Source organism: Prosopis cineraria, unplaced genomic scaffold (genome assembly GCF_029017545.1).
Source record: "Prosopis cineraria cultivar Desert tree isolate PC_DT_omini unplaced genomic scaffold, ASM2901754v1 PC2262, whole genome shotgun sequence".
NCBI classification, from domain to species: Eukaryota; Viridiplantae; Streptophyta; class Magnoliopsida; order Fabales; family Fabaceae; genus Prosopis; species Prosopis cineraria.
The window spans coordinates 693-9,278 of record NW_026557587.1 but is presented as its reverse complement, the minus strand read 5'-3'; the positions used below and the strand labels follow the sequence as shown (position 1 = coordinate 9,278).

Below are 8,586 nucleotides of genomic sequence, written 5' to 3'. Positions count from 1 at the left end.
CTAAAAATTCTTCTAAAAGGCTCCCCTGTAATAGGGATGAGAGACTTGAGGGAGTACATGGTTTAAAAAATAACATACTCCAATATTTAATAACATATACATTTTTAATATTTAATAAGGACAAAAGAGGAAAGATGGACCTAAAAAAATTATAAATGTAGCCTATGAATAGGAGGAAAACAAAAATTGTCTGTGTGAGAATAGTCCACTTTCTTGATAAATGATATATGGTATGAATCTATTATTGGTATTTTTTGGGGAGTTTTTTTTTTTTTAGGTCATCTCAATCTCATGCATTGTATGAAGCCTAAAAAACTGTGTTATTTATAATTATTTTTAGTGTTTTATGCCAGATATTTATAAATATTGATTTGGTACTTGGTTCATAAAGTTCGTTCACCATCGTCATCCACATCCCACAACACAACATGACATGAATTAAATATTAAGAATGCTCCAATTCAGTGGTTTAATGCTTATCCTTACCTAATTATTCTCCTATGCTTGCACAAGGCAATGAACGAATTCTATACTCTTAAAAAAAAATTATAAATAATAATATGTCGAATTTTTGGCCACTATCTATTTCTAAATATTAAAATTACTGGTAGGTGTATTTAGACTTTGTTTGGCATCAAGTTCTTTCCTCGGAAGTGGATTTTACCACAGAAAAATAAAGTTCTGATTGAATTACGGATATTTCAAATCCATTCTCTAAACTCGAAATCCGGAATTACTTAAATAACAAATTATAAATTCATCATAATTGATTAAAAAAAAATAAAAAAACAATCATATTCAAGTTGATATCTTTAACATTGCAGGTTGTGCTCAATTGTTCCCCAAGATTAGCTCTAACTCGTGATTTCGTTAATGAATATACAACAGTTGCGCAAAAGATTTTATTATTGAATCCTTTATAGATATATATAAAGGACTTCCTTGAAAATACAATGAAGCCAACCACAAAACTTATCTAGTTGATAAAGATGCTACTTATGTGGTATTCCATAATAGCGTTAATTCGCAATCTTATGCTAATATAAGAAGTTCATTGAAGAATAATTAATTATACATTTACAAAAGCTTTTTGAACCGTCAATATTAATGAGTCCCAGAAGGCTGAAATACAACCAATTAAACCTTTTTTTATTTTTTTGAAAGTACAAAGCTTGGTAGATTGATACGACAACTAAAGGAAATCAGCAAGGCAAAACAATCACGGAACCCAAAAAAGAAAAAAACTATTTTTTCCTCATCCAAATTCTGTCATGCTTTTATCTTAGATATCTATATAATTATAAAACTCTCAACAACACAAACTGTAAACAGTATAACAGATCCTATTATCATTTATCAGTAATCTGTTTTTTTCTAAAGATACAAGAATCATAGTCATAATCCATCTGTTTTCTATTTTACTTCCTTCAAACCTAATGTACCAAACATAACATTCTCTCGCAATTCCTCGTCCTGAAAACAACAGCTACACGTTGCCTCTAACAACCACCCTGTCTACAATGTTGAATTTAAGTTCTATATCCGCAGAAACAGAAGTCAAAGACAAAGAATATACCTCAACTGTTGTAGATCTGAACATTATTCTCATCAAAGATTGGTGGTAGTTTTCTTGTCAAGTCCACATGCAATAGCTGCGGTGGGGATTCTTTTATAATCTGCATAATATACAGTCTAATAAATAAGTTACAGTAATGCAATTTAGAATTTTAGACAGTAAAGGATAACAAATACTTTAAGGGGCTCGCTTGTAAACATGGTTGAGTGACTGGGATGGGTTTGGGTTGAACATTGTGACATGCAGATGGAAGAAAAAAAATCAAAGATTCATACGAAATAGAAAATGAAATTTTGAATTTGAATCTTAAAGTTTATAACATTGTATAATACCTATAACTGAGAGAGAGAGAGAATTGAATGGATAGAAAGAGATCAGTGGGTCTCATATACACTCCTAGCAGTGGATCATCACTTGATCTAGTAGAGGAATCCAAATTCCAAATTCTTGATCTAGTGCACATGATGCAACACTGTAAATCCATCTTTCAAGAAGAACTGAAAGAGGGGAAAAAAAGGCGAGATTTCATATATGCTGTGTTCTTGAGAGGTTTTACAAACAATAATTATAGCTAGCAAAGGACACAAATATTAGTAACTTCAAGTTTCAGTTTATGTTCCAAATAGGAACAACAAAAATGGATTTTCAGAACATGACCTGTTATTTTAAAGAGAAGTGCACATATGTCATTGAATTTTCCCCACCTTCAAATCCAAGGACATCAATTAAGAAGCATGCTCATTAAAGGGGAACGACAGATATTTTCCTTGATTTGAACTGTCTTGAATATTGTGTTCTGCTTAGATTTGTTACGTGCTTTGTTGAATGGTCAATGGTAGCTATGCTTTAAAGTTGAGGTTTTAAGGAAGAATTTCCAGGAGTCATACCATTTCCTCAAGTGTTGTGCCCTTTGACCTAGTCAGATAGCTATATTAAAAAAAAAAAAGGTTTTAAAATCCCCCATTCACACCCCAACCTTCAACTTATCAGTGGTGAAATAGTTAGTTACACAGAACTAGAGTCTCCTAAGGCTACGCTTTGAACTCTACTTAGATTTCTCAGTTTATCACTAAACTGGGAAACCCATCCAATCTCCCAATCTCTATTAAGACCAATAATCTAAACGCTTGAATTGACCTCTTCAAAGGACGATAGATCTGAATATACGAGGCAGCATGAATATGAATTGAAGCATCCATCACCTATATTTTATATCAATGACAGAGGAACCTAAAGTCAAGGCACCTTCTAACAAAGATCTACAATCACGGTTTAACAAATAAAATCATCACATCGAAGCTCACGATATGCAGCATTTTGGTTTATGGCCAAAGAATAATTAGAAATAAGTAATTCTGTTAAACATTATTACCTTCATAATGTCAACAGTTGTTAAATGCCTTCATTGGGTTGAAAGTCGTACATCTTCCAACTTAAATTGCAGAACGGTGAAGTCAAATTACAGCATAAAACATTAAAAAAAAAATGCCTCTGCTGACTGCAAGCAAGAAGAATTTGGACTGAGTCTTTACTGAATCCAAGAGCTTGACCTGCATGTAGGACAAAATTATAGCCAAATCTCTCTGAAGTTGAGGAACAGACGTTGCACACAGATGTGACAATATCAACTAAGGTGTTTATAATCTATAAACTACAAACATCTCTGTAATAATGGATATGGCTTTCTTTTTGAATTGATATGGCCAAGGTCAAGACCGTGTGATTACAAACAAGTCAAAAAGAGTCTAAAAACGTAATTGATATGATTTTTACATTATAGACTTGTGTGCAGCTAATGATGCACAGTTTTTGAAAACTGAAAAGTCTAATCTACTATCTTGCCAACTTGGAGAATAGACTGGGCTCATCTTTGATGGCGACAAGAGAGACATGAAGGGTGCTGCCAAGAGAACAAAAACCAAAACAATATTCAGTCCACTAATAACAAAAATAGCCTTTGTAGCTTGGTACTGAAGTTGTGAAAGTAGACGTAGTTGCCCTTGTAAGTTTAAATGGTCCTTGACATGGAATAAAACCTCTCTGAGCCAATAGTCAAAGTTTGATCTTTTTGCCTCCCTCGTTAATTAAAATTAAGTTTCAGTCGAGGCATGGTGAGCCAGTGCATTGTCCACATTTCAAGCTCAAAGGGCTTCTGCTTGAGGGAGCACACTAGAGATATTAATGAAAACCCCTTGCGATCATCACAAATTAGCTTAAGCTGTTGAGTCAAAATGTTCGTTGACAAGTCTTGCAAAACAGCAGCAACCATGTCTTCCCAAATCTTCATGAATCTCCTCATTCTTAAATACATTCTTTTTGTACATTTATTGCTGGAACGATATGAACTATTCAAATACAACGTCTGCACTTGTTGAAAAATCATGATTCCTACATATTTGAGCAGGCACAGATGAAATTGAGGTACCATTTTTTAAGCAGTTGCAGCAGCAGACAAATCTGTATGGAAGTTCCAGTCATTGTTAATCTTTGATCTGTTGTTTCCTGGCAAGGAAATGCCCTTCTTCAATTCTGTAGAGTCTTCATGAAGCACTTTAACATTTTCTTCCTGATGAACATTATGATTGAGACTCCTCTGCCATTAGCGCAATGGAAGGATGGATAAAAGAACCAAATGATATAACCTGAAAATTTACCAAAACAAAAAACTATCACACTCGTTCTATAAAGAAAAAATTCCAATACTCAAGTGTATCTCCCTTCCAAATGATCAACATATCTCATTACAACTCCTAAACTTCTATCTATTGGTTACTAATCGGTATATTCTTTGATTCTTATCAATTTCAAGTAAACATCAAGACCAAAGATGGAACATAAGCCACAATGCTCTCCCACCTTAACAAGATAGTCTTTCAAGATAGATTCCCTCCTTGTCAAATTCATAATAGAAAGCAAGTAATGTTAGTTGCACAAACTTTTTCTTATCACAATTCTCACAACTAGCATGTGGCTAGATTTGTACTCAAGTTCAACTAACCTCATTTAGTAACCATTAAGCATGAATGTTAATACTCAAATTTAGTCCCTTGTTATATTTGCACAAGTATTACTCAAGAACGACTCACAGGGTCATTGAAAATGGATCAATATAATAATTAGTGCAGAAGCATTTCTTTATTAAAACCTTAATAGACATCTTTGACCCTGTAAATGACCTCCTACAGAGACCTAGTTGAACTAGATATGAATATACCTAAGGAAACCTCAGCCCCACCTAGTCAATGTAAACATATGTATCATGAGAAGAATAACCATTTAAATAATCAAGATTATGCAAACCACAATAGTGACAGTCAGAAAGATCAGACTTGTAATTGAATAAAGTTAATGAATTGAAATTGGCTTCAGGTAATAACAATTAATTGCAAATATATTATTTTTGCTTCACATTTAGAAGTATTGTGTATCAGTGTTAGACAAGGTTATTTCAAACTGGCAGAATACCCTGATCCAAAGCTTGAGATTATGCCAAAGTAACCCATCAAGGCGATGCATGTGATTAACAAATCCCTTCTTCAACCATCTTTTCCCTCAATTTAGTGGCTTCAGTAAAATCACCAGTTCTGCAGTACCCATTCATCATTATTTTATAAGTAACGACATTAGGAACCAACCCTTTTTGAGGAAGCTTCCAGAAAAGCCTCTGTGCTCTATCCATATTTCCTGACTTCCACAGCCCATTTATTAATGCGTTATACGTAGTAATATTTGGAACAAGACCTCTCTCCTGCATCTCATTTCTTAAGTTGAAAGCTTCATTCACATTGCCATCAACTGAGTAGGCATGAATTAAGGGACCGTATGTGAAATTATCTGGAAGAAAATCTCTCAGTAACCAAGCAGATAAAACATTTCTTGCTTCCTCAACCTTCCCAGACTTGCAAAGTCCTGCTATAGTTATGTTGTGCATGACATTATTGGGTTTGGGAAGATGATTGCTTATAAAACTTCTATCAAGAGAATCAGCAATTTCTCGGTTTCTATACTAATGACATCAGCTTTGAGAAATTTTGTAGAGCAATTATGAACAGTAAGAAGGTCAAAATCTACCATCTTGTCCAGGAGGAGAGTCGCTTCATTGATTCTACCAAGCTTATAAAGGCTACTGACAATTTTGCTGCAGACAACCAAATTGGGAGAGAATCCCCTATTAATCATCTCAAAATATACACTGAAGGCTTTATCCAATATACCTTCGTTGCACCAACCAGCAATAAGGGTTCCATAGGTGATAAGATTAGGAGATAATCCTCTGCTCTGCATCTCAGCAAGGAGATCAATGACTTTGGTGACCTCCTCGACTTGAAAAGTCCATTAAGAAGAGAATTATACATTTCAATGGAAGGAGAAAGTTCTTGTCTTTCCATCACATCCTTAATTTAAAAGCTTCTATAACATTACCAATCTTACAATACCCATCACTCAGAGTCCTATATGTCATTTCATCTGGTGAACATCCAAGCTCCTTCATCCTGTCAAAACTGCCTCTGCTTCCACCACTTTACCCATCTTACATAATCCACTGATCACTGTATTGAAACCAACTTTGCTCTTGGCAAATCCCCTTCCTAAGATGTCTTTCCATAGCATCATAGCCCTATCTGAGTCTCCCATTTCAAAGAAGCAATGAAGCAGAGTACAATAACTGACCTCATTTGGAGTTACACCCCTTTGGAGCATTGAATGCCAAAGGCACAAAGCATCATCATAAGAACCAGCACGACTTAACCCCATCAGAATAATATTGTAAGTGACAACTGGTGGATCAATGCCTTCTCTCAACATCTCCTCATAAAGCATAAAAGCCTTGCTTATATGTCCTTCCCTGCAATATCCGTCTAGTAATGTGTTATAGCTATAAGAATCTCGCCTTAGATTCCAATCCAGTATTTGCCTAAAGATTTCCTCAGCTTTGAAAACTTGACCGTGCTTGCAGTACCCCTTGATCAAAGAGTTGCAAATAAATATATTCATTTTCAAGCCTTTTTCTAACATCTTATCTCGGATCTTAATGGCGTCATCCATTTTGCCCATTTCACAATACCCATCCACTAGTACGCCATACACACGTTCATCCACTACAAGTAAGTCATCCTCCTCTATGTCTTGAAGCACATTCTCTGCTTCATTCATCATGGATTTGTTACAGTAACCTTTTATCAACAAGGTAAGAGAAACCACATTTCTTTGAATGCCCCTTTAGACATCAAACTCAATACTTTTTCTGCCCCTCTATGTCTCCTGGTTTACATGCCCATGAATCAAACCGTTGTAAGTCACAACGTTTGGTTCAAATCCCATCTTCCTCTCCATCTCTTCCATAAAACTTAAAGCTCTCGCCACTCTGCCTTCCTCACAATAAGCATTCACCATAATTGTACACATATAACATCAGGCACAATATTCAACCTCGTAATCTGATCAAAAACGAGTAACGCCGTGCTACACTCACCATTCTTAACCAACTTACTCAACAAGCAATTGCAGGACCTCAAACTGGGGATACGACCCCACTTGCCCATATTATCGAGCACATGTAAGGCATAGTTTGTCATGCCCTTCTCCGCATACATCTTCAAAATCATATCAAAGACAGTTGGAGAAAACGAGAACTCACGATAAACCGCAACAATCTCATCCCAAACAAAATTATTCTTACAAGGACTCATCACCAGTTCGCTCAAGAACACCCTTGTCTCGTCGTACATTCGAGCTCTAGCCAGTATGTGAATAATCTTGCAGTAAGACTTCGACATCGGGTCTGTAACTCTGCTGCTTGCAAGCGATTTCAAAGAATTTCAAACACGCAATGGGGTTAAGTTTGAGCCTTCGGAGAACAGAGTCCATGAGCTGATCGGAAAAGTGGAAGGACAGTTGCTGGAGAGCGTGGAAACGGTGGAGAACGAGGAGGCGACAGATTCGGTCGACCAATTCGGTCGGAGGAAGCTTGCATTCGTCCCGAAGCTTCCATTGGACAGAACGAGAGAGGTGAAAAGATTTGTGAAGGAGGAAACGAGGAAGAAGGCGACCAACATTGTCGCGCAGGTTCGGAAACATGGAACAGCTTTAAGAAAATGAATAGCATGCTTTGTAACTGCGAAGTTTCATGTTTCTACCGAAAATATTTTTTTCGAGCAGGATAGTTTCATCCTCAAATAGAATTTCAAGTGATGGGAGACCAAAGTCATGAAACAAAATTAGGTTGTTGAAAACTAACATTGGCCAATAGAATCTTCTGTTTTTTCTAATCATGATTTTAGTTTAAATGTAGTGTAGGAAAAAAAAGTCTACTTTTAAAATTTTTAACTGTAATTTTGAATATTATGAAGTAAATAACAAAATGGGGCTTCGATTTCTAGCATATTTTTAATTTTGATAATGATATTATAAATTATAAAATATATTCTTTTGCTAAATAATTATTAAATATATAAAATAATTTGAATGAACAATTATTTAAAATATAATACTAAATTTTTAAAAGAGCTCGCCTTATAATTTATGTAATTAGTAATCAATATACAATATAGGAAAATTTAGGAAAAATATATTTAATCATCGTATATTTAGTGAAACATAATAGTATATTGTATCACAATTTAAATATATTTTATGCCAAAAGAGAATATATTATTAAAACTATAAAATTTCATTTATAACCAATGAAAATTAGCTTAATTTAGAATTTTTTGTCATATCTCAAAAGTGTAGGTTCAAAATTTTGCGTAGGCCCTAAGACTACCAGGAAACCTCAGCATCAAACTCTTTTTCAATAAACTGCTTCTTGTGGACATTGGGTTAAAGTGTGCAGAAATTTTGGGCTTGGGCCTCGCCCAACATCTTTTAAACATTGGGCTAAAGTGTACAGAAGTTTTGGCCTTGGGCCTCACCCAACATCTAGTAGACATTGGGCTAATGTGTACAGAAATTTTGTGTAATTAAAAAAAAATAAGGGAAAATAACAATTGGAGGTCTTGTATGATTAAGAA

General features: G+C 34.9%; 1 pseudogene; it reads right to left on the bottom strand.

Moving 5' to 3' along the window:
* Positions 1–3,240: 3,240 nt before the first annotated feature.
* On the bottom strand, positions 3,241–7,667 carry LOC129301612 (putative pentatricopeptide repeat-containing protein At1g19290; annotated as a pseudogene).
* Positions 7,668–8,586: the final 919 nt, after the last annotated feature.